We start from the raw sequence: 17,902 nt of genomic DNA on the forward strand, positions 1-17,902 counted from the left end.
ATTAATCAGTTAATAAAAATTAATCACCAATTAATAAGTATTAACAATAAATTAATTAACAATAACAATAAATAAAAATAATAATAAATTAATTCTAAGTAATATAATTATAAATTAATCAATTAATACAAATTCATTACAATTAATAATTAATTAACTATAAATTAGTAATCAATAACAATAAATAACACATATTAATTAATTAATTAGTTATAATTAAATTACTTCCCACCCTATTCCCTCATAAACCCACAACCCACTCTGACACTAAAACGCAAAATGTACTTAAAGAAAAATTACTAATTTCTAAACATTTAGGTGCCGATTCCGATCCGTTAAAAATATTCCCCGTACGAATCGTATCCGGATTTTTTTACGTACGAATCGTACAAGTCCCGTACAAACTGGCAAGTACGATACGAATGTTAAAAAATCCATACGAATCGCATTGGGAAAATTCCCCGACACATCCTCGGGTCGGAAAAAGTGTCCGACACGTCCCCGGACAGTTTTACGTACGAATCGGGAAACTGAAGTCCCGAGTGCGCAAGTACGATCCGTCCCGTCCGTCCGAATGCACAACCGTATGGAAAAAACACCGTACGGAGCAAACTCCCATAGCAACCATGGAGACGTCCAAACATGTGCCCGCATACGCGCCAAACAGCCCCCCAGCCCACCCCCCCAAGTATGCACCGTACCCCCAGCCCCCACGTACGTGCCGTACCCACACCCCACCCCCGTAGGCACGGAGCGTACCCCCACCGCATGTAGGTACGGAGTGTACCCCCACCCCGTGTAGGTACGGAGTGTACCCCCACCCCATGTAGGTACGGAGCGTACCCCCACCCCACCCTGGTAGGCACGGAGCGTATCTCCACCCCCCATAGGTACGGAGCGTACCCCCACCCCCCGTATGTACGGAGCATACCCCCAACCCCGTATGTACGGTGCGTACCCCCAGCGCTTAGCGCTGGGGGTACGCACCGTACCTACGGGGGTGGGTGTACGCACCGTACCTACGGGGGGTGGGGGTACACACCGTAACTACGGGGGGGTGGGGATACGCACCGAACCTACGGGGGGGTGGGGGTACGGTGTGGACGTGTAGGGATGGGGGTACGGTGCCGGGCCCCCTTTTCGCCGTGCATCGTGGCATACTTAGCTTTTCCGGCACTTTTTGGGTCCCGTAAAAATATTGCCGTGTGAAGTGCTGTGGGTACGAATCGTACTTGCTGGTCCGTAAAACGCTGCCTGACTCCGTGCGAATGTCGCGTACGCGGTGTCCCGGATCGGAATTGTGGGTATATTTTAGCCGGTCGGTGTTTTTTACGATTCGTACGGAAATGGTGTTTCTGTACGAATCGTACTTGCGGGTTTGTAAGGTGGTTTTCCCGGGTACGAGTCGGACGGAGAAAACGCTCCGTCCGACGATTCGTACCCGGTTTTTCCAGGATCGGAATCGGCCCCTTAATACATATATTTAAAAATAATTAAAAAGCATTACAAAATATTTCTTCCCTCTTTACTCTTCCCCCCTTTTTCCCTTTATGTATCTTTTAAATATGTACTATCTCATTACCTATTGTATTTTTTTTTTTATGACTTTGACTATGATATGCAATGTTATTTAGGTATTTGTTTTACTAAATAATAATATTTTAAGTATTGACTTTATTAGTTGTATTTGAATATAATTCAATAAAATATTTTGAACTGAAAAAGCATTACAAAAAATGTTAAACACATACATATAAAAAACATACTAAAATACAGAACACTAATATAAATATCAATATTATTATTAATGATAATAATATTGCTAACGATATTACCTACTTCAATATTACTTACTTTTAAATTTAAAAACACAATATCACTTACCTTAAAGTCGATATTCTAATCACCGATATTCTTGACATCGATATTCTGTCCCTACAATATTAAAAACTCAACATTAATGTAGGTCGATAATAAAAACTCTATATTATGCCTTGCTTCCAAGGTTATGTGTCAAAATTACACATGCGCACATACTTTTAACATTTTAGGTGGTATTAGGGAGCTTTCATCAATCAATCAACTCAGGGATTTATAAAGCGTGGGTCTCAAGGCGCTGAGGGGGTGCAGCTACAAATCACTGAAGAGACAGGTCTTGAGGCTCTTTCTCTAGGTGTGCAGAGTGGGGGAGTGCCAGATGTTGACTGGGAGCTTGCTTCATGTCTTTGCTGTGATGTAGGAGATGCTCTTCTGCATACTCTGGTTCTGCAGATGTGTGGGTTCTCTGCCAGGGTGAGGTTGGTGGAGCAGAGGTTTCTTTTGGGAATGTGGAAGAAGACTCTCACGCTGAGGTATTTGGGTCCGATGTTGTGGAGCGATTTGTAGGCATGGATGAGTTGCTTGAAGGTTACTCTCTTTTCGACATGAGCCAGTGGAGGTCTCGTAGGTGCTGGGTCATGTGCTCATGTCGTTGGGTCTTGAGGACGAGTCTGGCTTCAGTGTTCTGGATGGTTTGGAGCTTGTGAAGCAGGGTTCTGTTGATTGCAGCGTAGAGGGTTTTTCCTTAGTTCAGTCTGCTGGTTATGAGTGCATGGGTGATGGTCTTTCTGCATTCCGGGGGATCCACTTGAATGTCTGGCAAAGGATGCAGAGGGAGTTGAAGCAGGTGGAGGCAATGGCATTGATCTGGTGGGTCATGATGAGTGAGCAGTCTAGGATGATGCAGAGGTTTCGGGCATGGTCTGATGGAGTGGGTGGGTTTCTGAGGGTGGAAGGCCACCAAGTGTTGTCCCAGGTGGTGGAGGAGTGTCAGAGGACAAGGACCTCTGTCTTCTCTGAGCTGAGCTTCAGACAGCTGTTGTTCACCCAGACTGTGATGTCCTTCATTCCTTCCTGGAAGCAGAGTCTGGTGTATTTGGGATTCTTCGTGAGGGAGAGGATTAGCTGGGTGTTATCGGTGAAGGATGCTATGCTGAGCCCATGCTGTTTGACAATGGCAGTGAGGGGCGCCATGCTGATGTTGAAGAGCGTGGGGCTGAGCGAGGATCCTTGGGGTACTCCACAGTGGATCTCTGTGGGTTCGGAGAGGAAGGTGGGAGTCTTATCCTTTGGGTTTTGCTGGAACGAGAGGAGTGGATCCAGTTGAGGGCAGTTCCTCGTATACTGGCGTCGTGGAGTCTGACTGCGAGAGTGTGGTGTGAGACGTGTCAAAGGCTGCAGGGAGGTCTAGTAGTATGAGGGCCGCAGTGTGGCCCTGGTCGAGTAGCATGCAGATGTCATCGGTGGCGGCGTGAAGGGTGGTCTCAGTGCTGTGGTTGTTGTGAAATCAGGTGTGGGAGAAGTCGAGGATTGTGTTCTCTTCGATGAAGGTGGTCAGCCGGGCGTTGACGAATTTCTGGGTGACTTTGACTGTGAAGGGAAGGAGAGAGATGGGCCAGTAGTTTTTAAGGTCCGTCGGGTCGGCCAAGGGCTTCTTGAGGAGGCGCTTGATTTCTGCCTGGTTCCATTCATCTGGGAAGATGCCAGCTTCGAAGAGGCGTTAATGGTCTGGCCTAGTTCAGGTGCTATGGCGACGCTGGCTTTGTGGTAGATGTGCAGTGGGCAGGGCTCCTGAGTGGGTGTTCTTCATGAACGTGGTGGTGTCTTCAGTGGTAGCAGGTTTCCAGGTGATGATGGTGGGCTGGTTGTTGGTGGTGGAGAGGGGGGTGGTGTCTGGAGTATGTTCGCTGAAGTTGTCATAGATGTCCTTGATTTTCAGGTGGAAGTGGGAGCTGAGCTTGTTGCAGAGGTCCTGGGATGGTGTAGCATCCATTGCTTCACTGTGAGGTTTGGCAAACTGCTGTATGACGTTGAAGAGTTCTTTTGCGTAGCTTGCGTTGGTGTGGATTTTGTTCTTGATAAAAGCCTGCTTGGTGTCTCTTAAGCGCTGGTGGTATTCGGTCATGTTGTTCCTGTAGGTGTTCTGGTCTTCGGTGGTTTTCCTGTTCCTCCAGAGTTTCTCGAGGTGTCTGCAGGACTGCCTGGCTTCTTGGAGGTCAGTGGTGAACCAGGTTGCCTTCAGGGGGTGTAATTTGATGGGTTGGCAGAGGGGTGTGAGCTTGTCTGCGCAGCTGTAGATCCAGCTGTGTAGTTCTTTGGTTTCGGAATTGGCGTTGTTTGTGGCAGAGTGGGATCATGGAGGAGGGTGGTGTTGAGGTGTTCCTCTATGATGTTACTCCAGTGTCTTCATGGCGGGCATTGGGCGGGTTTGGGTGTGATGGTGGTGTTGAAGGTGAAGTGTACGCAGTGGTGATCTGTCAAGAGGGGCTGCGTGGTGTGGTTGAAGTAGATGTTTGTCCCTCCTGCGAAGATGGGGTCCAGGGTGGGTCCAGCTCTTAGGGTAGGGGTGGTGACGAGCTGCTTCAGTTCAAGATTGGCAAGGTTGTCAAGGAGGGTGGTGGTGTCTGGTCGCTGCGGTTGTCAAGTTGGAAGTTCAGGTCTCCGATGAGAATGAAGTCCGTGAAGCCGATGGCGTGGGGTGTTATGAGGTTGGCAATGGTGGTGGCAGAAGAGTTGCATGGCTTGGGGGGTCTGTAGTAGGTGAGGGTCCTGGGCAGCGTGGTTCTGGGGCTGGTCTGGATCTGGAAGTAGAGGTGCTCTGTGTTGGAGAGGGGGTCACTGGTGCTGGAGGTGGAAAGTCAGAGGGAGTTCTTGTGTGCAATGGCGAGTCCTCCTCCTGGGCAGTGGGGGCATTCCTTTCTTTGGATCTTGTATCCATTGTGGATGGCAATGGCGATGTCGGGGGTGGAGGTGTCGTTGGTTCATGTTTCAGTGTAGAAGGTGACATCTGGCGAGAGGGTGTCAAGCAGGTCCAAGATCTCCATGGCGTGTCAATGTAGGGAACTCACGTTGAGGAGGAGGCACGTCAGGGCTTTGGTGGTGCGGGCGTCCAGAGTAGGGGGGCTGTTGATGGTGAAGGATTGTCAGCAGTGTTGGCAGGATAACTGGCCATGGGTAATGTTCAGCTTCGCTCTCTGCCAGTTGTTGTTACTTTCGGAGTTGAGTGCGAGGAGGGTGGCAGAGTTGTAGTGGTGGGGGGTCATAAATCCAGGGTTCCAAATTTCCCCTCATTTTAATAAAAAAACTTTGCTTACCAAGTTTTACTTGGACCACCATAATTCTTTTTGTTTGCTTTATATGAATTGTCCAATACTTACAGTTTCATAAGCACTGATTACCACTTAACTATTTTGGTTTATATTTCACCTTTTAAATCTTTTGGTGCAAGTTTTAACCACCTCCTTGTTTTGAGTCCTGCTTCCAACTTTTGTGTAACTCTCTCATTATGCGATCAGGTTTGCATTGCCCTTCTTTCTTTAAATGAACCATGCTCTACTCCACCATCCTCTTTTTAAACATGATGCTCAATTCTCATTGGTTCCTTCATCTACTAATTTGTGCAGTCTATCAGGACTCTGGGGTTGCACATCACCAGGTCACTGTTCCGTTGACAATTTAGCTCCAGTCTATTTAGTTGACAACATATTCTGGTCATACCACAATCTATTGTCAAGTACTTTGTCTTTCTCCCTTTTTATTAATGGCTAGAGGTCTCCATTAACCCAAATCTGTCAATAATGATTTTTACTGTCTTATCTGTTATTTGGTTAGTGGTTCATTAATTTATTATAATGGGCAATTTTACATAATTCAGTGTAAGCTTATACTCTGTTAATTATTATGGCTGTCGATGACCATATAGATATGACCATTTTATAAATTACCTTAATTGTTCATGTTGTCTATAGTTCAATGAGCTCTTGTTGCTACTATCTATTAAAAAAGGTAAGCTCTGTATTTAACACAACATTTCTATACACTAACTATAGAATGACTACCTTTCTCTAAATAGATTTAATTGATGATTCCATCCCCCATCCCTATTATTTGATTCTGTTTTTGACATATAGAAGTATTTCCTGCTATCAATCAATCAATCAAAAAGACTTTATTTCAATCTCTGAGGATCATAAAAGTACACCATTAAACAAGACAATTACAAACACGCAATAAAAAATACATTTAATTATAAATAAACAGTCACATTCTGGTGCCAATTCCGATCCGGTAAAAACCGGGTACGAACCGTCGGACGGAGCCTTTTCTCCGTCCGACTCGTACCCGGTGCGAAATCCATCCGAAAATGCAAGTACGATTCATACGGAAACACCATTTCCGTACGATTCGAACAAAACACCGACCGAACAGAAACTAAACACAATTCCGATCCTGAAAGGAGCCGACGTGACGTCGGTACGCATCCAGCCTACGTTTCACGAACCAGGAAGTACGATTCGAACCGACGTCATCCCGCACGGAAAATATTTACCGGCTGCCAAAAACTGCCGGGAAATCAGGACGACACACGCAAGGAGCAGCTGGACGCGACGAACAGACATGGACCCGAACCTACGTGCCATCCCTGCCCTCCTAGCAGTCCACCTGGCGTACAGGAACCGACGCAGACGCCGCAGAAGGTCAGCACAACAACCAGGGGCAAAGGGGGGGGCAGGGGCAGGACACACAACACCAACACATGGTACCAAATCACACATGGCCTGGACATACCTGACCATCAGGGCCTGGTCACTTCCAGGGGGTGGGGGCGAGGCCAGCAACGCAAGCGTCCGCCACAACGGAAGTGGATGGTCACGCGAACCGGTACGTACCCTACCCAGGCCGCAAGAGCGTGGGTACGGAACGTACCACGCGTCCCCCTACGTCACTCCAACAATAGCGGTACGGCCCGTACCCACGTCAGAAAGGCCTTGGTACAGCTCGTACCAGCATTGCTGGGGTCATGTAGGGGTACGCGTGGTACGACCCGTAGCCACGCCCCCAAGGCCTGTGTACGGTGCGGACCCCACGGCCCGCAACAATGGTGGGACGCACCGTACCCACCCACCTAAGGCATGGGTACGGCCCGTACCCAGGCACGCAGAGCGTGGGCAGGGGTATGTACGGACCGTACCCCCACCCGTGGAAGTACGGCCCGTACCCCCACCCGTGCATGTACGCCCCGAACCCCCACTCGTGTATGTACGCCCCGAACCCCCACCCGTGTATGTACGCCCCGAACCGCCACCCGTGTATGTACGCACCCAAGCGCCACCCTTGTATGTACGCCCCGAACCCCCACCCCACCCTGGTATGTACGCCCCGAACCCCCAGCCGTGTATGTACGCACCGAACCCCCACCCCAGCAGAGTATGTACGCCCCGAACCCCCACCCGTGTATGTACGGACCGAACCCCCACCCCAGCCGTGTATGTACGCACCAAACCACCACCCGTGTATGTACGCCCACGAACCCCCCCCACCCGTGTATGTACGCCCCCGAACCCCCCCCAGCCGTGTATGTACGCACCGAACCACCACCCGTGTATGTACGGACCGAACCCCCACCCCAGCAGAGTATGTACGCCCCGAACCCCCACCCGTGTATGTACGGACCGAACCCCCACCCCACCCTGGTATGTACGCCCCGAACCCCCAGCCGTGTATGTACGCACCAAACCCCCACCCGTGTATGTACGCACCAAACCACCACACCAGCCGTGTATGTACGCACCAAACCCCCACCCCAGCCGTGTATGTACGCACCAAACCCCCACCCGTGTATGTACGCACCAAACCACCACACCAGCCGTGTATGTACGCACCAAACCCCCACCCCAGCCGTGTATGTACGCACCAAACCCCCACCCGTGTATGTACGCACCAAACCACCACACCAGCCGTGTATGTACGCACCAAACCCCCACCCCAGCCGTGTATGTACGCACCGAACCACCACCCGTGTATGTACGCACCGAACCCCCACCCCAGCAGAGTATGTACGCCCGAACCCCCACCCGTGTGTGTACGGACCGAACCCCCACCCCAGCCGTGTATGTACGCACCAAACCACCACCCGTGTATGTACGCCCCCGAACCCCCCCCCAGCCGTGTATGTACGCACCGAACCACCAGCCGTGTATGTACGCACCAAACCCCCACCCGTGTATGTACGCACCTAACACCCACCCCAGCAGAGTATGTACGCACCGAACCACCAGCCGTGTATGTACGCACCAAACTCCCACCCGTGTATGTACGCACCTAACACCCACCCCAGCCGTGTATGTACGCACCGAACCACCACCCGTGTATGTACGGACCGAACTCCCACCCGTGTATGTACGCACCTAACACCCACCCCAGCCGTGTATGTACGCACCGAACCACCACCCGTGTATGTACGGACCGAACCACCACCCCAGCAGAGTATGTACGCCCCGAACCCCCACCCGTGTATGTACGCCCCGAACCGCCACCCGTGTATGTACGCACCCAAGCGCCACCCTTGTATGTACGCCCCGAACCCCCACCCCACCCTGGTATGTACGCCCCGAACCCCCAGCCGTGTATGTACGCACCGAACCCCCACCCCAGCAGAGTATGTACGCCCCGAACCCCCACCCGTGTATGTACGGACCGAACCCCCACCCCAGCCGTGTATGTACGCACCAAACAACCACCCGTGTATGTACGCCCACGAACCCCCCCCACCCGTGTATGTACGCCCCCGAACCCCCCCCAGCCGTGTATGTACGCACCGAACCACCACCCGTGTATGTACGGACCGAACCCCCACCCCAGCAGAGTATGTACGCCCCGAACCCCCACCCGTGTATGTACGGACCGAACCCCCACCCCAGCAGAGTATGTACGCCCCGAACCCCCACCCGTGTATGTACGGACCGAACCCCCACCCCACCCTGGTATGTACGCCCCGAACCCCCAGCCGTGTATGTACGCACCAAACCCCCACCCGTGTATGTACGCACCAAACCACCACACCAGCCGTGTATGTACGCACCAAACCCCCACCCCAGCCGTGTATGTACGCACCAAACCCCCACCCGTGTATGTACGCACCAAACCACCACACCAGCCGTGCATGTACGCACCAAACCCCCACCCCAGCCGTGTATGTACGCACCGAACCACCACCCGTGTATGTACGGACCGAACTCCCACCCGTGTATGTACGCACCTAACACCCACCCCAGCCGTGTATGTACGCACCGAACCACCACCCGTGTATGTACGGACCGAACCCCCACCACAGCAGAGTATGTACGCCCCGAACCCCCACCCGTGTATGTACGGACCGAACCCCCACCCCAGCCGTGTATGTACGCACCAAACCACCACCCGTGTATGTACGCCCCCGAACCCCCCCCACCCGTGTATGTACGCCCCCGAACCCCCCCCAGCCGTGTATGTACGCACCCAACCCCCACCCGTGCATGTACGCACCGAACCTGCTATAAGAATGGGGTGTGCAAAACACCCCCAGCAGTGCCCAGACACAGGAGGGGTGGGTGCAGGGTCCTCCCAGCAGTGCCCAGACACAGGAGGGGTGTGTGCCTATCACTCCCAGCAGTGCCCAGACACAGGAGGGGTGTGTACCTATCACTCCCAGCAGTGCCCAGACATCGGACAATATACCCCATCAACAAGTTCAGTGACCTACAAGGGTGATACCCCAGATGCAGGCGGAGCCATCGCTGAGCCAGCATGGCTATATTGAAAGGCAACCCTCACACATCCAGGAAATGTAGACACAGCACAGCACAGCATTTGGGAGACACCCTGCAGGAAAAATGGCCTGGGCCACAGAGGATGGAACACACCTTGGGACAATGTCACCATACAGTGAGAGCAAACATGACCAAATACCATTTGCAGAGACCTTTGTGATGGCACGCAGATGGCAGGGTACACCCCATGAGCAGCACACTCCAACATTTCACAGACCCCTAACACATTATCACCACCCCAACGCAGGGAGCACCAGCACCAACAGCAAGTCCAGGAAAGCATCAGTGTGCAAAACAAAAAGAAAAGGCTTTATTCAGCAGGAAAATATATCAGAGAAAATGTCCACTATGTACAAGGGCCATGGGCCAGCCCAGCAGCAATGTCCGGGGGGGGGGGGTACACATCGGGACGTGTGTCCCCTAGCTTGCCTGCACAGTTCACAAGTCCATTTCATCCACAGAAGAGGGGGCATCAGGGGGGAGGGTGGAAACAGGCACCGCAGGGACAGGAGGGGAAAGGGTAGGTGTTGTGGGTGCAGGGAGGGATGAATCTGCCACAGGGGGGGTGCCAGCGCCAAAGGTGGAGGACAGAATGGCGCTGCACACGTCGGCAAGTTCCCCCAGCGACTCCCCCGTACCCAAACCAACCACAGGCCCCAATGAGGGGGGGGGGGCAAAGGGATGGGTCGCAGCGCCACTGGGGGAGGGTGTGGACAGGGTGGGGGACTCAACTCCCCTGGCCGGGTCCCGCCTCCACCGCTTGCGGGGTGGTGTCATCCTGGGGCTGGGGGGCACACTCGCAGTGGATGATGCTGTCACTGACTGTTGGCCAGGAGAGCTAAGGGGAGTGGATTTGGAGGGAGTGGGTTGTGTGGAATGCGGACTCCCACTGTGGCTGCGTGTTCTACGTTTCTCCCCCGACCCAGTGGGTGTGCCTTCCTCACCCTGTGTGTGCGTGACAGGAGGTGTGCGCTTCGCCTTCCCTGGTGGTGTGGTGCCTGTGTCTGTTGGGGTGCGTGCACGCTGACGTCTGGATGTGCGTGGGACAGCCACGGGAGTGGGAATTGTGGATGGGGCAGGGGTAGGGGGTGTTACGCAGCGCTGCAGGAGATCCAGTGCTGCAGTCAGTGTGGAGTCTATGGACCTCAGCAACTGCCGTTGGTCAGACTGCGCAGCCGACATGCCCTCCATGTATGCCTCCATCTGGGTCAGCACCTGGGTGTGGGCATGGAGGACATTTAGCATCGCAGTCTGACCAACCTGCAACTGCCTCAGGATGTCCACAGACTCCGCACTCACCGCAGCAGTGGTGACAGGGGCAGGGGGTGCGGTGCCTGGCAGGAAGGAGACATGTGGGGACCGAGCACGGAGGGAAGGGCCACGAGCATGTGGGAGGCCGGTGATGGAACCTGAGGTGGCGGGGGGATGTGGAGGGCTGCCATCAGCTGGGGGGGCAGACTCCGCCACCTCTGGGAGCTCAGCCTCGGACCCGTCTGCGTCATAGTCTGTGTTGGCAGTCAACAGGTCCTCCGCCTCACTCCCTTCGGCCTCCGTGCCACTCCATGTGCCAGACAGGACAGCACTGCTGGTACTGGTGCTCAATCTCTCCTCCCGGTCCGTGCTAGTGTCTCCTTCCGTGTCCCCCGGCGATGCTGTGGGCAAGGTGAAGAGACAGGAGAAAATCAGACACCTGTACACTTATGTCACATGAGTCAAATATACATAGGTCACATTGCATAGCCTGAAAAGCAACAGGAGTTACACCTACAAAACAATGTACACATGTAGGCCATGGAACACACAGTTTTTCTACCCACCATGCCACTGAGACACAATGGAGATCATGACACAACAGCAAATCACTGCACCTGAAATTTTAGAGAGGAGTCAGCCTCTGGGGACAAATGTGCACAGCACCTGCACCACACTGCGTCGTCAAAAAGGGATGAGCATGAATCATATCCATTTACTCTTGCCGCATGCTGCAAAGGCAATACATGAAACCAGGCCACACATGACAGGGTCACTGCACCTTGAGCGTATGTCCAGTCAAACATCACACACAGGCTAAACCCAGCAAGGAGGATGAAGCTTCTGACATGTAGGCCTTGTACGCACAAACCACCCACACCTGAGACAATCTCATTGAGACGGAGAAAGTATGTACACCTCTTACTCTGGGATGGAAACACATGGCCTCCACTAATTCATGACTGTACACACACAGCCCCTGGTGGCCATGTCCACACATCATTGACAGGCAAACATCATCAGATTGTCTCAACAACACACACAGGTAATGCCCACTGTGAGTATGCACAAGCAAAATGGGTCCCCCTGTACAGTGGACACATGTAGCAACCTGTAGGTCCTAACAGTTGAGCCCAGGGTACAATGCCACCCTACCCAACCCATGGTGAAGACACAGTGAATGGCCATATTGTTGGATGACGCACATGATACCTAGGAAGAGGTGCCCCAGGGCACAGTAGTGCCCACACTCCTCCATGGTCCAGGATGGACATGACTGCAAATTAAGCAACCGTCCCTGCACTTAGCAGGCCTCCCACTCAGGCACATCATGTCAGAGGGCACACAATTGGACATGCATGCTGGAAGGCTGTACATTTTGGAGACACACCCCTATGTCGTGATTCACAATCAGTGCCAAGTGACATGGACACCACAATGACTGAAATTGGCCATGGCACACGCAAGGTCCCCATACCTGTGGCACATCACCCCCACATATGATGCTGATAGCATAGGGCACCTGCATGAACTGCCTGCCTAAATAACCTTGTGCAAGAGTGGCTACAGACAGACCAGGGAACACATTGCAAGGAGGGGAAGGGAGGGAGTGAGAACAGCACTGTGCTACTTTGTGGAGAAGTTGACGCACTGCACAATCAAACCCTGGCAGTGTATCCATGCAACTGCACACTTACATTGGCTGGGGACACACAACTGACACACATGTACCTACCCCCTTCCTGCTGCTGCCTCTCCTGTAGGCGCCTGTCCATATCGGGGAAGACCACCGCCAGCACACGCTTCTGGATGTGGGTCAGACGACGGCGCCCACGGTTCTTACGGCTCTCAGGTGAGTCCCCCAGCAGGAGCCGTGCAATCCTCCTCGTCCAGCACCGGATGTCCTGCCAGCGTTTCCTCACCTGAGACAGGCTCCGCCTCCGACCCTCTGTACCCCTCACGGCACTGACGGCTTCCCTCCAGATCTCCCCCTTGGCAATGGCGCCTACCTGTGAGGATGCAAAAGAGAGAATACATTAATCCACATGAGCAAAGACACAGAGACACACATATAGAACAATCCTCAGAATGAACAGGCCATGGTATGCATGCAACTAATTGCACCTTTGTCATAGGGACATTATCCACTGTGGAAGGCCAAATGCACTACGTGCCAGTGAAAGCACACGGGTGGCATGAGGGGTACCACACACTCAATGACCAGGGATCACACTGTGCCTCACAGGCTACACCAGGATTATGTACAGCACCTCACAGCAGTCACCTGCCCCAGCACACTGATGCTACCTCAGCAGAGTACACAGACACACACAGGTACAGGACAATCACATGGCATTGCCAACTGCGGGTACACACCTCACTCTGCCCATGTGCCAGTAGACGGGGGTGTCACAGGTGTGGGGCTGGCTCAGCACGGCATGCACACAGCACTGCTCCCTGCTCACATCGGATGGCCAGGCCATATCCATCCCTCATGCTGCTTGTGTGCAACACTCCCCATATGCACTCACCCACATGACAGGGGACTAACACACACCAATGTGCAGGGGACGAACACGGCCTTTGGACACTCACAGCACAGGTACACTGAACAAACACACATCCATGGGTACTGACACCTGTCACACTGGGGGGAACACAGGATCACATCAGGACTGTGGAAACAACATCCCCAGGAGGAGTATGCAGGCAGAATGTGGCATGCACCTTGCATTCATTGTCACAGTAGGCACTATGCAAGTGAGGAGTGCACACAGGAAACACAGCATGCTCTGCATGGGTGACATGAGGCCTTCCACACCCTGGGACCCACTCCAAACAACAGTGCATGTCTGTCACACATGGACACAATGCCAGAAGTCACTGTCACACAAAAGGGGCACAGTCTAAGCTAGTGGAGTCTGCACTCACCTGAACCCCTGGTCGACCATACAGGCTCTGGAACTGTGGGAGGATCACATCTATCAGGGCAAGGTTCTCCTCCTGGGTGAATGGCTGTGACCTCTCCACAGTCCTGGACATGGTGCCAGAGGAATCACAATCAGCAGCAGTGGTCATGGATGAATGGATGTGCAGGCAAGTGCTCTCTCATGGGACCTGGCTGCCTTATATATGCCTGGCTGGCCTGTTCATGTATAGGAGTACAGATTGATTGGTCAGTCACATTAGCATCCTACGTTTCATCCAATCCCTTCAAACCTACCCCAGTGTGTGGCTTTGCATGGTTTCAGTTTTGATAATGATGTCAAGTCAACATCCACATTGCAACAATGTAGATTCTTTCAAACTGACTTCTGCTGTGCACCTGGTGCTCAAATTCAAAAATTTAACTCCATGGCAACCATCATGCATTTAGGCCCTTATACTTGTCCCTCATGTGTCCCCTATGTGTTTTCATACATTTACACACAGGTACGGTGCGTTCCACGCCCTAGGGCACCCCACAAGCAGTGATACCGACCGTACAAGCGCTTGTACGGTCCGGATCACAATATGGGCGCTGGCGTATGCGTACGCCACAGTAGTACGGACTGTACACGCGCTTGTACGGTCCGGATCACAATATGGGCGCTGGCGTATGCGTACGCCACAGTAGTACGGACTGTACACGCGCTTGTGCGGTCCGGATCACAATAAGGGCGCTGGCGTATGCGTACGCCACAGTAGTACGGACTGTACACGCGCTTGTACGGTCCGTACTACTGTGGCGTACGCATACGCCAGCGCCCATATTGTGATCCGGACCGTACAAGCGCGTGTACAGTCCGTACTACTGTGGCGTACGCATACGCCAGCGCCCATATTGTGATCCGGACCGTACAAGCGCTTGTACAGTCCGTACTACTGTGGCGTACGCATACGCCAGCGCCCATATTGTGATCCGGACCGTACAAGCGCTTGTACAGTCCGTACTACTGTGGCGTACGCATACGCCAGCGCCCATATTGTGATCCGGACCGCACAAGCGCGTGTACAGTCCGTACTACTGTGGCGTACGCATACGCCGGCGCCCTTATTGTGATCCGGACCGTACAAGCGCGTGTACAGTCCGTACTACTGTGGCGTACGCATACGCCAGCGCCCATATTGTGATCCGGACCGCACAAGCGCGTGTACAGTCCGTACTACTGTGGCGTACGCATACGCCAGCGGCAATATTGGCCCAGGGACCCTATACACGCGCTCCGAGCGTATGTACGGTGCGTATAACAACTGTCAGTGGTGACAGGCGGCACACAGACAGGAATGGAGCGGACAGGTATTGCCAAGGGTGGACACAAATGCATTGTCTGTGCAATACCACCTGTGTGTGACACAGGTGTGTCAGGATGTGATGTGGCACTTTACCCCTGAGGTGTGGGCAAAGCACATGTACGATGAGCTGTGTACACATGTCGTGTGTGATGGTGCGCATTGTACCACACATCCCCTGCACTCCTTTGACATGTGTGCATGTCGTACACACTAGTGGAGCCATGAGTCACTTGCATGTCCCAGTCACGGACACCCGCACCTGTCCCCTGATGCCAGGTACACGGAATATTACATATGACACGTGTATGGCTGCGTTGCATGCTGCAACCATGTCATGTGTGTGGCATGTCTTTCCATGATTTTGCTGTAGGTGTGTGGTTCAATGCGTCAGCAGTTGCTGCTGGCAACATGTGTCTGTGTGTCGATGGGCATGGCACACTGTTCCGCACACCAGCCCACATATGTGATTTGCCATGAGGTGTGTATGTATCCAACTACACGGAGTATCAACACAAGTACATATCCACATGCTCCCTATGTATGTTCTGTCTCGACATGTACTCCTCAAAGGCAATGTGTGTGGCCTGTCCTATTCCTATGACATGTGACCAGTGCATATCGCATCCAACTACCTGTCTGTACCATACGCATACTACTTCTGCACATGTGTGGATGTCTGTGAATCCTGTGATGCGTGTGCATGTTCACTTACACTGGCCCACAGCTAGTCTCATGCCATGTCATCGTGATCTTGCCCCCCTCCGTTAGTGGCTGTCCCTTGGTAGGAGTGTAACCTGACTGGCGTACGTGTCCAGGAACTGGGGCACAGACCTGACTCACAACGTGGCATATGTGTATTGGCTGTGTAACATGTGCTCAGTGCATTGACGATGTTGTTGTACAGTGCTCACTCTTAGGTGTTCCTTCCATTTCACTGCAGGGCTCCGCCTCTCCCTCGACGTATGCCAGACATTGCTGCCCTGCATGAACGGGACTGTATACGCCGCTACAGATTCAGCCAACGGTTGATTGATGAGTTGACTGGCCGGCTGGAAGCACAACTCCTCCCGCGCCACAGGTATCCAAGTGCACTGACACCCAAGTTGAAGGTGATGGCAGCCCTACATTTCCTTGCCACGGGTACGTTCCAACATACCATTGCTGATGTCGGGGGCATGTCCCAGACGATGTTCAGCCGTGTTCTGCATGATTTCTTAGAGGCCATGTTGGTTCACCTGGATGAGTACATTAAATTCCCAAATCGTGAGCAGTTGACAGATGTCAAGCGTGAGTTCTATGCCCTGGGAGGGATGCCCCATGTCATTGGGTCCATAGATGGGACACATGTTGCGTTGGTACCACCACAGGCACAGGAGGTGGTGTATAGGAATCGCAAACATTATCACTCCATTAATGCCCTTGTGGTGTGTCTGTCCCACATGGTGATTTCACATGTCTGTGTTCGCTTTCCAGGATCAGCACACGATGCCTTCATCATGAGGCGTAGCAGGGTGCCAGAAATGATGCTGCAGCTGCGGAACGAGCGAGCATGTATTGTTGGTGGGTAGACTCTGGCAGTTCAGTGTTTGGCGTCATCTTCCAATCTCACTGTCTGTGCTGACACACTTCTGTCCATGATGTTTCCTTGTAGGGGACGCTGGCTATCCCAACATGCCATGGCTGATGACGCCTGTCCGCAACCCCAGCACGGCTGCCGAGCACCGCTACAACAACGCACATGGGCGGACCAGGAGAGTCATTGAGAGGACGTTTGGACTTCTGAAGAGCCGATTCCGGTGCCTCCACAAGACCGGCGGAGCACTCCCATATGCCCCGGTGAAGGTGTGCAAGATCATCATCGTCTGCTGCATGCTGCACAACATGGCAGTGGAGGAAGCTGTTCCACTCATACTGGATCAAGATGACCAGGACCATCCACCCGTGGAGGATGAAGGGCTTGGTGACGGGGCAAGTGATGTGGAGGAGGAGGAGGCTGTGGAGGACATGCGGAGTCGGCTCATACGCAACTTCTTTGCTTAGTGGTGAGTTCCAGTGTCTGAGTGTGCACGCATTGGGCCGTGTGTGGCATGTGTTGCAATGTGTGTGTCCATCTGCATGTCTGCCAAGTGAGTCAGTGGTGTGTATTGAAGTGTCACTCAAGTGATGGCGCAATGGAAGGATGTTGTCTGAGGGTCATCATTGTCACCTGTCATGTTAACAACATGATACGTGTTAAGTACATGCTTGCGGATGTGCTCCTTTGTGCTGAATCCTTGTGTGTCTCTCTTCCACAGGTCCATGTGCATGCTGTCTGCTGGTGGCATTGTTGTGCTCCTGCTACTCCTCATGAACACAGCGACATGTGCTGATTCAGCGTCACATGCACGGGCAAGTGTTGAAATCTCCTCAGGGTAAGGGATGCCTCACGTCGTTTTTGGTGTGTGAATTGTTTGTAGTCTGTGTGCACTTCTCCGGTTCATGTGTGTTCCATTTGCATACATGGTGATCCTACATGGGGAACATGACATGGGGCAGGCTTCACCTGGAGCCATGCTCAGACTTGGTGACTGTCATGTGGCAGGGGATTGGGGATTGTGATGAGGCCATCATTGTGTGTAACACTGGCCTCGGAAACATACAGGTTGCACCGGGTTGACATGGTGTGTGATTGCCCCATCAGGGCCTCAATGGTGTATAGCGGCCTCTCCGTGGCAGCAGGGGGTGTTTAGCTGTTATCCGTCACTTGTGTG

The 17,902-nt window shown here is 52.8% G+C and overlaps 2 long non-coding RNA genes across 3 annotated transcripts in view; one reads left to right on the forward strand and one right to left on the reverse strand.

Annotated features, from left to right (window-relative positions):
• LOC146813135 (uncharacterized) overlaps positions 1 to 17,902 on the forward strand; it is a 210,602-nt gene that overhangs the window by 148,971 nt on the left and 43,729 nt on the right. The gene's annotated exons all lie outside the window — the stretch shown is intronic.
• The window catches only part of LOC146813137 (uncharacterized), a 102,042-nt gene that overhangs the window by 56,157 nt on the left and 27,983 nt on the right, over positions 1 to 17,902 (reverse strand). The window contains exon 2 of one of the 2 annotated variants that reach the window (XR_014966957.1): positions 1,885 to 1,935. The exons of the other annotated variant lie outside the window; for it this stretch is intronic. This is a non-coding gene — a long non-coding RNA (uncharacterized LOC146813137). The remainder of the gene's footprint in view (positions 1 to 1,884; positions 1,936 to 17,902) is intronic. 2 annotated transcript variants of the gene reach the window in all.

This window comes from Triturus cristatus, chromosome 7 (assembly GCF_964204655.1).
Source record: "Triturus cristatus chromosome 7, aTriCri1.1, whole genome shotgun sequence".
Classification (NCBI taxonomy): domain Eukaryota; kingdom Metazoa; phylum Chordata; class Amphibia; order Caudata; family Salamandridae; genus Triturus; species Triturus cristatus.